General features: G+C 41.5%; 1 pseudogene; it reads right to left on the reverse strand.

Moving 5' to 3' along the window:
* Window positions 1-7,394: 7,394 nt before the first annotated feature.
* Window positions 7,395-7,510, reverse strand: LOC143965444 (5S ribosomal RNA; annotated as a pseudogene).
* Window positions 7,511-12,000: the final 4,490 nt, after the last annotated feature.

Raw genomic sequence — 12,000 nt, forward strand, 5'->3', positions numbered from 1 at the left:
AAAATTGTCTGATGTGTCCGCCATAATGTCAAAGTCATGATAAAGATCGCAGATCACCGCCATTACTAATAAGAAAAATAATAATAAAAATGCCATAAATCTATCCCCTATTTTGTAGACGCTATAACTTTTGTGTAAACCAATCAATACACGCTTATTGAGATTTTTTACCAAAAATATGTAGAAGAATACATATCGGCCTAAACTGAGGGAAAAAAAATAATTATATATTTCATGGGGGTATTTATTATAACAAAAAGTTAAAAATATTGCTTTTTTTTCAAAATTGTCTCTATTTTTTTGTTTATAACGCAAAAAATAAAAACCGCAGAGGGGATCAAATACCACCAAAAGAAAGCTCTATTTATTGGAAAAAAAGGGTGACAATTTTGTTTGGGTGCAACGTCGCATGACTGTGCAATTGTCAGTTAAAGTGATGCAGTGCCGAATCGCAAAAAAAGGCCAAATCTTCTGGAGCTGAAGTGGTTACGTTTCAGTTGATAAGCCCTGATGATTGTTACATGCGTTGTTTGTTGAGATCACATGAGTTATTGTATCCTTCTATTGGTACTTTGAGGATGGAGATCAATGCTGTCTGATAGAAGTAGAATATTCTACAGTATATTCTGAAACACACCTAAAGCTGAATGTTGCCTTTTATGTTTGCACAAGAAATGGGATATTCCTGTTAGGGACACATATGTCAGAGGGATCCATTCCAAGTTAGTTTTGATTATAAAAGACTGTTCTAGGAAATGAATATACTGAATCAAAGATCTTTTTTCTTTCAAATATAAGACCTGCTCTAAGAAAAATTGGTGACATGGGATTCTTTGGGAATACATGGAAAAGAAAGATTGCATTTCTTCAAAAATTTCTAATTCTAATTCACAGAACTGCTAAGTACATCATCATGTATGTAACAAAGAGTACTCTCCTATAGGAGCAATTTGTGATTCCGCTATAATTTTCCTCTAAAGAGATCCAATAAAATAGCTGTTATAGTATCCTGTATATAAAAATCACATTGCATGAAAATTACAGGGCGCAGACCCAAGAGCCCTTAACTTTGCTCTCAATCAAATGCTTTGTAGTCTTGTAATGTGAATCCCTTGTAGCATTTCTATATGTGGCAAAATAAAAGCTAGGTTTCGGGATTGTTTAACTACAATGGCTATATCAGAGAAATACAGCTTGGAGATATTGGGTAAGTATCTACTAGCATTCAATCAGAAAAGGTCTAAACACAAGCGGCTGGTTCATGTGCACTATCATAAAGAAGCTATGAACAGAAAATATGTTTTTCTTTGCTTAAGTGTTGGAACGATTATCTGGGTGCTTAAAGGGTAACTCCAGTTTTGTGGGTGAAAAATGTAACATATAAAAAATAAATAATATAGCATATACAATAGCTATACAAGCCATATTGTAATTTAATAGTATTTAAAATTAATACGATTAATATAATCTGCAGCCACTGTAATTTTCTGTAAGTCTGTATACAGTCTGTGTACAGATCTTCCCCAGAAATGTCATGTTTAATAACATCAAATTACAGTATGTCTTGTGTAGTAATAATATATGATAGATGCATATGAATATATATATAGCTATCTATTTCTCTCTCTCTCTCTCTCTCTCTCTCTCTCTCTCTCTCTCTCACACACACACACACACACACACACACACACACACACACACACACACACACACACACACACACACACACATACAGCAATACAGTGTAGCACTAAAAAAACGAATTAAAGTTATAGTTTACTGAAACCATAACAAATGTGTAATATATGCAACAGTATTCAATGTAGTGAACTATGGGGAAAAATTGAAATATAACTTAAATGTCAATGAAAAAACACTCTTACCAGATGTGGTGGACCCGCTTACCAGCGGTAGTGGGTCAATCGAGCTTGTGTGGGCCAAATTCCTCCCAATATGGATCCAAATTGTCCGGGTGTATCCTGCTGGGAGTGACCACCTTTCCATTTGGATCCACATTGGGAGGCATTCAGCCGACACAAGCTCGATTGACCCACCACCGCCAGCAAATGGGTCCACCACATCTGGTAAGAGTGTTTTTTCACGGATATTTAAGTTATATTTCACATCTGGTAAGAGTATCATCTGGTAAGAATATACATCCATTACTTTATGACAGAGGATCTTTCCCTTCATCCACATAGCTTCACTGCTAATTGAAGAAAGTCACTTACAAGTGAAGAATTATCACAGTTTTTTCACAGACATTTAAGTTATATTTCAAAAAAAATTTTCACTAGTTCACTACAGTAAATACTGTTGCAAATATTACACATTTGTTATGGTTTGAGTACATTATAACTTTATTTCTATATTCTGTTTGGACTTTGGATGGTAGCTGCTTTTTCACTATTTATTGGTTTAGAGCAGTAATTTCCACCAAAATGTATATATATATATATATATATATATATACTCTGTTCCAAATTATTATTTAAATTCGATTTCAGTGTCACAAAGGTTAAATATTTTGTTGTTCAGTTGAACTCATATATGGCATTATGTCTCAAAATATTAGATATTTCACGAAAACTTAAGCGTGATCATCACACTATTAAGAGATTTGTGGTTGATTCAAAGTTTGACGGGTTTCGTGCAGATAAAGGCACATTGGGGAAGATTTCTGCCAGATTCATGCATCGGATTAAGAGAGCAGCTGTTAAAACACCATTACATAGTAGCAAACAGATATTTGAAGCTGTTGGTGCCTCTGAAGTCCCACGGACATCAAGGTGAGTCTTACAACTGTGCATAAACCTTACACTCATCCACAACTAACCAATTCTCACAAGCAGAAGCGGCTGCATTGGGCAGAAAAATACATGAAGACTAATTTTCAAACAGTCCTGTTCACTGATGAGTGACTTGCAACCCTGGATGGTCCAGATGGATGGAGTAGTGGATGATTGGTGGACAGCCACCCTGTTCCAACAAAGCTGCGATGTCAGCAAGGCGGTGGTGGAGTCATGTTTTGGGCCAGAATCATGGGAAGAGAGCAGGTTGCCCCCTTTGGGGTCCCCGAAGGTGTAAAAATGACCTCTGCAAAGTAAGTTCCTAACTGACCACTTCCTTCCCTGGTACAGAAGGAATAACTATGCTTTCTGTAATAAAATCATCTTCATGCATGACACCGCATCTTATACGCGTGTCAGGGGAGTGTGATCTGCTCTCTTTGAAGCTGGTTCACATATCGGAGCGGCTCTGGTGCGAATTTCACAGTAGCCCTGTGTCTTCTGGTCTGTCTCAGGTCCGAATTCAGCCAAAAATTTGGGCTGAAATCAGACCTGAAAAGGTTAATGGAGACACACAGGACCCCTGCGTACTCTAGTGTGAACCCAGCCTTAACCCTTTTGTCACAGATCAGCTGCAGAGCTGATCTGTGCCTTACCTTTACTGCTGTAGGTCAGCTGGCACCTGTTGTTCCACTAGCTTGTATTCAGCTCTGCTGCACTCTGCAGCTATGGGTGTCACCGGCTCTACCTGTGGCTTAATTATATCATTCCTTCTTGCTACTTCCTGTCCAGCCCCCCATGTGCTTCTCTATTTAAATTCCTTCCAGATCAGCTTCTTGTTGCTTGAGCAATGCTTGTTTCTGAGCCCCCTTTGTCTAACCTGCTTTAACCTGACCTCTTGTGAACTGATCTCTTGTGTACCGACTCGGTTTGTCCTGATTACGTTGTCTGCAGCCCGCCCTGACCTTGGTTCGCTATCTGGCTCTCCTTTGCTGCATCCATCCATGTCTGACTTTGTCTTCTGGTACTCTCCTAGCGAGCAGCTAAGCCCAAACCCATGTGAGGGGGTCCCTGGCAGAATACCGGCTAGCCCTTAGACTCCACGCCCTATGGGATCCCGTGTCACCTGCTCACCTGTGGGCTTACTGTGGTAGTACCATGACACCTTTGTTAAGAAGGACAATGATAAGTAAATTATAATAATAATAATAATAATAATAATAATAATGAGAAGAAATATATCTGCCCTCACAATACAGACAGGCTTAGTTATGGCAAACAAGTCATCCGGTCCCCTAATAAACAGGGAACACTAGTTTTGGAGTTTAAAAAAAGCAAAAAAAAAGTTCCGGTATGGATGGCGGTAAACTACTTCAGGATGTTGAGCGGGATAAGCTTGGGGGAGAAAGCTCTTCTGTAATGAATGAACCTTCAATGAGGGAGAGCCCCCCCCCCCCACACGAACACACACGCACACACAAATGCACACACACAGCTTGCAGGCAGAGCATTTTGATACTTCTGGGTTCAGAGCTGCCATTTTTACTGTGGCAGGGTAAGCAGCTAATCAAGCTCAATTTTCAGAGGTCATAGGTGATATTGGGGGTCTTATAAGCCACTGATGTGGGCATAAGGAAGATCTGTCACCTTGCCATGCTATTACATGGGGGGAGGGGGGGGGGCTTGTTAGCCCTCTTTGTGATAACATTTAAATTACATTAAAAAAAGTGTTACAAAAATAAATTATATTAAAATAAAAAAATAAATATATAAGCAACAACATTATCTCGTACACACACATGAATGCAAACACATGAATAGGGAGCACACATATTGTGTTCGGGTGCATTAAATGTACTTAGTGTATTTTTTTACTGAAAATATGCTTTTGATGAACATAAAACAGGTGCAGGTGTATAATTACTGAAGTATAATTAAGTGCCGCATTACATTTTTTAATGGGAGACCTTGGTTCTACTTCAATCTAATCAAGACGTTTTCATTTAGTCTATCGTTTTTATTTATAAAAGACAAAAAAAAACTTTCTGGTAAAAAACAAATACAAATAGCTGTGGCATGCACTTTAAATACATATTAAAGTTAAAATGAATGGTAACACTGTAGGGTGATGTTCATTCTAATAGGATTGGGATATAGACCGCTGGGAAATGTTTTATGACAATTGTCTGATTATGCTGATACCATCTAATTGTTGCATTTTGGAAGTAAATTTTTCCATTAATTTTATGGCAAGTTATAAACAAAAGGAATGGGCTTTATTCTTTGCATATTAATTCACAGATCCTCCTAATTTTTCCTTTCATTTCTGTAAGTTATTGTTCACAAGGCAATCTGTAGTTTATGATTATGTGTATGAATGTTATTTGGTGTCCCTACTGAGCCTGGTTCAAGTGGATGACACAGAAGCTTTAGGGGAAAATATGATTTTTATAACAGCTTACCTGTAAAATCCTTTTCTTTTGACCTACATCACGGGACACAGAGCCATAGTAATTACCATGTGGGTTATAGTTTACCTTCAGGTGCTGGACACTGGCACACCCTAAACAGGAAGTTTCTTTACCTATATAACCCCTCCCATACCCCGAGTATCTCAGTTTTGTAGCAAACCAATACACGTGTATACTTGAAAGAGGGGCAGGACCTCTGTGTTCCGGGATGTACTTCAAAAGAAAAGGATTTTACAGGTAAGCTGTTATAAAAATCATATTTTGTTTAATCGTACATCACGGGACACAGAGGCATAATAATTACTATGTGGGTTGTCCCACAGCAATGCCAACTGAGGGGAGGGAGACACAACAAAATCATGAGATCAGAGGACTTATACTGCTGCCTGCAGTACACTGCGTCCAAAGGCAACATCCTCGTGTATTTTTACATCTATCTGATAGAATCTGGTAAATGTATGGATTGAAGACCAAGTTGCGGCCTTGCTGATAGGAGCCATGGAAGCTTGGTGATGCACTGCCCACGAAGCACTAACAGCCCTAGAGAAGTGTGTTTTGATTTGAGAGGGTAGAAACTACCTCTTTAAAGCATACGCTAGAATGATTACTTGTCAAATCCATTTAGAATAGTAGATTTCCACGCTACCTGTCCTCTTTTAGGACCTTCAGGCAATACGAATAAAACATCAGTTTTCTAAATCTGAGCAGTCGTCTTCAAGTAGAATGCTCTCACCACATCAAGATAATGTAGTGATTTTTCTTCCATAGAACAGGGTTCTGGAAAAAAATGAAGATAGAACAATATTCTGGTTTAGATAAAAATCTGATACTACCTTTGGTAAAAAGTTAGGATGAGGACGCCATACCTTTTCCTTGTGAACAATAATAATATGGCTCTTTTCAAGAAAAAGCAGACAATTCTGATACCCTTCTTGCAGAAGATATGGTTACCAGAAAAAATAGTTTCCCTGTCAAAAAAGGACCAAGGGAATATGTAAGGCTGTTTTCTAATACTGGCAAAAATGAAATTCAAGTTCCAAAGGTTCAGGGGTGACCTAACCGTGGATTAAGCCGTGTTACCCCTAAATAAAGTTACAAGCCAAAGAAAGAGAAGCAAGTGGTCATAGAAATAATACAGATAAGGCCAAGACCTGGAAGAAAGCACTCAAGGGCAGCTTTATTTCTCATCCCATCTGCAGAAAGTAAAGGATTCTACCTTTGACCTATTTCCTGGGGTGCAACCCCTGGTTTCATATGGTTTCACACCAGGAGACATATGCTTCCCAGACTCCATAATATATAATTATGGAGGCCAGCTCCCTTGCATTAACCAAGATAAAAATCACTTAACCTGACAGCCCACATTTCTTCATAGTGTGGGTCTCAATAGCCAAACCAATACATTTAGTGTTTGTAAAGTAGGATGGAATATTGGACCTTGCAAAAGAAGGTCTGGCCATGACGGTAGGGTCCATGGGTCCCCTACTGTCATCCTGCATACCAAGATTTCCTGGGCCCCCACTGAGGGCCACAAGAATCACTGACTTCCCTTCCTGCTTGATCCTGCAAAGAAGTCATGGACGCAGGCAGATTAGGAGGGAATGCATAAATCAGTGAGAACTGATTCCACGGGAATAGTAAGGCATCTGTTCCGCATGCTAGCGGACCTTTTGTTTTTGGCAAGAAGTTGTTGATTTTCTTGTTGAACCTGGACATAAACAGATCTATGTCTGGGATCCCCATCTTTGACATATTGACAGGAAGATATTGGGGGGACTCAAGTAGTCCGCCTGCCAATTTTCTATTCCTAGAATGAAGACCGCTGATAGGCAAAGTACATTGTTTTCTGCCCAAGATAGGATATGATTCACCTTTCTCTGGGCTGCACAACTTCTTGTGCCCACTTGGTGATTAATATAGGCCATTGCTGTGGCATAGTCGGATTGAATCATGGCAGGACAATACCCTAAACTGAACATTCAGGCCCTCAGAACCAAGTGCTCTGCCTTAATTTCTAGAATAATAATGGGCAAGGTCATTTCTGATCTGGGCCACTTCCGTGGTAACCCAAGGAAGGATTTTCCCCTTTGCAGATTTTTGCATATTAACCATAAACTGAGGCTCCGGTGTACCAAGCCTACAGTACCTGGTATTTCAAGGTGGTCCATCCGGGTGCTAACCAGGCCCAACCCTGCTTAGCCTCCAAGATCAGACGAGATCGGGCGTTTTCAGGGTGACGTGGCCGTAGGCTTTGGAGTCAGACACATTGGGAATCTAGAGCTTTAACCCTTTGTTTCAAGCTGATAGGATAGTGTTTTTCAGCAGTCTTGAATGAAACTGAGCATAAGGAACAGCCTAGAATGAAGCCAACGTCTTTCCCAACAACCTCATGCAAAGTTGAATAGAAGAATTCATCTTGCTTTGACCACCTAAATCAGTTCCTTTATGGTGCTAATCTTTGCCTAGGGCAAGAATACCCTTTTCTGGGTGTACCTCTGCCCCATGTATCTTAGCCCTTTTCATGGTTTTAAATAAGATTTCTCCTAGGCTGAGAAACCAACCTAGATATTCCAGGTAGTTGAATGTGGTGACCATAGTTTGGTCTAAGCAGGCTACCGACTGAACTATTAAGAACAGATCGTCCAGGTAAACCATAATTGTTATACCTTGGGCCCTTAATCTGGCTAGAAGAGGGGCCAGAACCTTTGTAAACACTCAAGGTGCAGTAGCTGGACCAGAAAGCAGAGCTACACACTGATAATTAATATTTTCCACTTTGAAAAGTAGATATTACTAGTGAGCGAGGAAATAGGCATATGGAGGTATGCATCTTTGATGTCTATTGACGCCAGAAGTTCTCCTCCTTGTAGGATGGAGTTAACTGATTGGATTGACTCCATGCGAAAAAATAGTAGTTATATTCAGGAATTGAATTTCGATTTTTGAGATCCAGAATGTCCATTTGGATTTAACCAAACCCCAACCTCTGCTCTTACATGGGGGCCACCATGATCGCTTTTTGCCAAAAGATGGTCCAATGCTTGAGAGAAAGACTTCTTTTTCTCTGGATCCTTGGGAACGTTTGATCTGAGAAAATTAGTAGATGGGAACTCTTTAAACTCCAGTTTGTACCTTGGAGCTATTGAGAAAGTCCCCCATTCTTCTTGAAACTCTTCCTGCTAGACCCTTGAGAACTAGAGAAGAATGTCCCCTATTGAGCGAGCGGGGGCACCTCCTCATCAGGAGGCTTCAGTATCTTGTAGGTTTAGTACCCCAAGACCTCTTTTGTCCCTGGGGTTAACCCTGAGGATTACCTTTTGAACCTGACGGTGGAAGCCATCGTGACTGCCTGGAGGCTGATGCCCCTGGTACAGAAGAAGAATCTTTAAAAACGAAAATACATTTACTCCTTTTCTTAAATGGCAAAAGGGGTACTTTTTCCACTAGAATTTCTTTGGATGTATTATCCAAAACATCCCCAAATAGCTGTTTCAGACTAGCCAGAAGCTTCTGCATGGTGCTTAGTGAAGGGCACAAGGCCTGAAGGATAGAATCTCTCAACTATTGCAAACTATTGCAAACATAAAGCTGCCAGATCCTGGGCCTGCTGTGCAGGATAACCTTGAATACCTGTTTAACCACTTTCAGACCGGACCATTTTGCTGGTAAATGACCAGAGGTCTTTTTACACTTTGGCACTGCGCTGCTTTAACTGGTAATTGCGCGGTCATGCAATGTTGTACCCAAACAAAATTTGCGTCCTTTTCTTCCCACAAATAGAGCTTTCTTTTGATGGTATTTGATTGCCTCTGCGATTTTTATTTTTTGCGATATAAACGTAAAAAGACCGCAAATTTTGAAACAAAATGATATTTTCTACTTTTTGTTATTAGAAAAATCCAATAAACTCAATTTTAGTCATACATTTAGGCCAAAATGTATTCAGCCACATGTCTTTGGTAAAAAAAAAGTCAATAATTGTATATTTATTGGTTTGCGCAAAAGTTGTCACATCTACAAACTAAGGTACGTTTTCTGGAATTTACGCAGCTTTTAGTTTACGACTGCCTATCTCATTTCTTGAGGTGCTAAAATGGCAGGGCAGTACAAAACCCCCCCAAATGACCCCATTTTGGAAAGTAGACCCCCTAAGGAAATTGATAAGAGGCATGTTGAGCCCATTGAATATTTTATTTTTTTGCCTCAAGCGATTGAATAATGACAAAAAAAAAAATTTTTTTTTTTTTTACACAAAGTTGTCACTAAATGATATATTGCTCACACATGCTATGGGCGTATGTGAAATGACACCCCAAAATAAATTCTGCTGCTTCTCCTGAGTACGGGGATACCACATATGTGGGACTTTTTGGGAGCCTAGCCGCGTACGGGGCCCCGAAAACCAAGCACCGCTTTCAGGCTTTCTAAGGGCGTAAATTTTTGAGTTCACTTCTCACTACCTATTACAGTTTTGAAGGCCATAAAATGCCAAGATGGCACAAAACCCCCACAAATGACCCCATTTTAGAAAGTAGACACCCCAAGCTATTTGCTGAGAGGCATGTTGAGTTCATGGAATATTTTATATTTCGCCACAAGTTGCGGGAAAATTACAAACTTTTTTTTTTTTTTTTTTTTTTTTAACAAAGTTGTCACTAAATGATATATTGCTCATGCATGCCATGGGCATATGTGAAATGACACCCCAAAATAAATTCTGCTGCTTCTCCTGAGTACGGGGATACCACATATGTGGGACTTTTTGGGAGCCTAGCCGCGTACGGGGCCCCGAAAACCAAGCACCGCCTTCAGGCTTTCTAAGGGCGTAAATTTTTGAGTTCACTTCTCACTACCTATTACAGTTTTGAAGGCCATAAAATGCCAAGATGGCACAAAACCCCCACAAATGACCCCATTTTAGAAAGTAGACACCCCAAGCTATTTGCTGAGAGGCATGTTGAGTCCATGGAATATTTTATATTTTGCCACAAGTTGCGGGAAAATTACAAACTTTTTTTTTTTTTTTTTTTTTCCACAAAGTTGTCACTAAATGATATATTGCTCACGCATGCCATGGGCATATGTGAAATGACACCCCAAAATAAATTCTGCTGCTTCTCCTGAGTACGGGGATACCACATATGTGGGACTTTTTGGGAGCCTAGCCGCGTACGGGGCCCCGAAAACCAAGCACCGCCTTCAGGCTTTCTAAGGGCGTTACAGTTTTGAAGGCCATAAAATGCCAAGATGGCACAAACCCTCCCCAAATGACCCCATTTTGGAAAGTAGACACCCCTAAATTTAGGGGTACACTAGTGAGACTAGGTAATAAATGGCGGGTGCCCTGAAACTATAAAAAAATAACTAACCAACCAGCGTCACCTGTAACAGTTATATGGTGATCACTGGTGAAAGGGTTAACTAGGGGGCAATCAGGGGGCTTTATGCGGTAGTATATGGGGGTCCCTGGCGCTATAAAAAGCTGCAGCGAACCTAAATACCTACCTGCCTAACTAGCGTCACCTGTGACACTAATACAGCGATCAGAAAAACGATCGCTTATTAGGCTGGGTTCACACTGGAGCGATGCGGGAACGCCACGAATCCGCGGCGGGTTCCCGCATCGCATGCCTCCCGGCGGCAGTTCACACTGCCCTATGCGAACTGCTGGGAGTGTCAGTGAAATGTTACTGACACCCCCAGATCAGTTCGCATATCGCAGTGCGATCTGCAAACTCGGATCGCATGGTGTGAACACCCATGCGATCCGATTCTGCTGCGGGCCAAAAAAAGGGTCCCGTGCGAATTTGCGGCGGGTGCGGCGAATGGCTGAACTCGAATCGCACAGAGATCGGATGTGATTTGCACTGCAGTGCGGTGCGAATCACATCCGTTCTCATAAACCTCTGCAATGTGAACCCAGCCTTAGTGACACTGGCGACGGGGGGTGATCACGGGGTTAAACCTTTATTGGGGGGGTTAGGGGGGTACCTTAGAACTAAAGGGGGCTAACCCTAACTGCCCTAACAGTTATTAGTCACAAATGACACCCGCCGGGTGATCAGGGGGTTAAACCTTTATTAGGTAATAAATGGCGGGTGCCCTGAAACTATAAAAAAATAACTAACCAACCAGCGTCACCTGTAACAGTTATATGGTGATCACTGGTGAAAGGGTTAACTAGGGGGCAATCAGGGGGCTTTATGCGGTAGTATATGGGGGTCCCTGGCGCTATAAAAAGCTGCGGCGAACCTAAATACCTACCTGCCTAACTAGCGTCACCTGTGACACTAATACAGCGATCAGAAAAATGATCGCTTATTAGGCTGGGTTCACACTGGAGCGATGCGGAAACGCCGCGAATCCGCGGCGGGTTCCCGCATCGCATGCCTCCCGGCGGCAGTTCACACTGCCCTATGCGAACTGCTGGGAGTGTCAGTGAAATGTTACTGACACCCCCAGATCAGTTCGCATATCGCAGTGCGATCTGCAAACTCGGATCGCATGGTGTGAACACCCATGCGATCCGATTCTGCTGCGGGCCAAAAAAAGGGTCCCGTGCGAATTTGCGGCGGGTGCGGCGGGTGTGGTGGGTGCGGCGGGTGCGGCGAATGGCTGAACTCGAATCGCACAGAGATCGGATGTGATTTGCACTGCAGTGCGGTGCGAATCACATTCGTTCTCATAAACCGCTGCAATGTGAACCCAGCCTTAGTGACACTGGCGACGGGGGGTGATCA

The sequence above is a fragment of the Lithobates pipiens genome, unplaced genomic scaffold (assembly GCF_037356315.1).
Source record: "Lithobates pipiens isolate NorthernLeopardFrog02 unplaced genomic scaffold, aLitPip1_a1.2 Scaffold_8, whole genome shotgun sequence".
NCBI classification, from domain to species: Eukaryota; Metazoa; Chordata; class Amphibia; order Anura; family Ranidae; genus Lithobates; species Lithobates pipiens.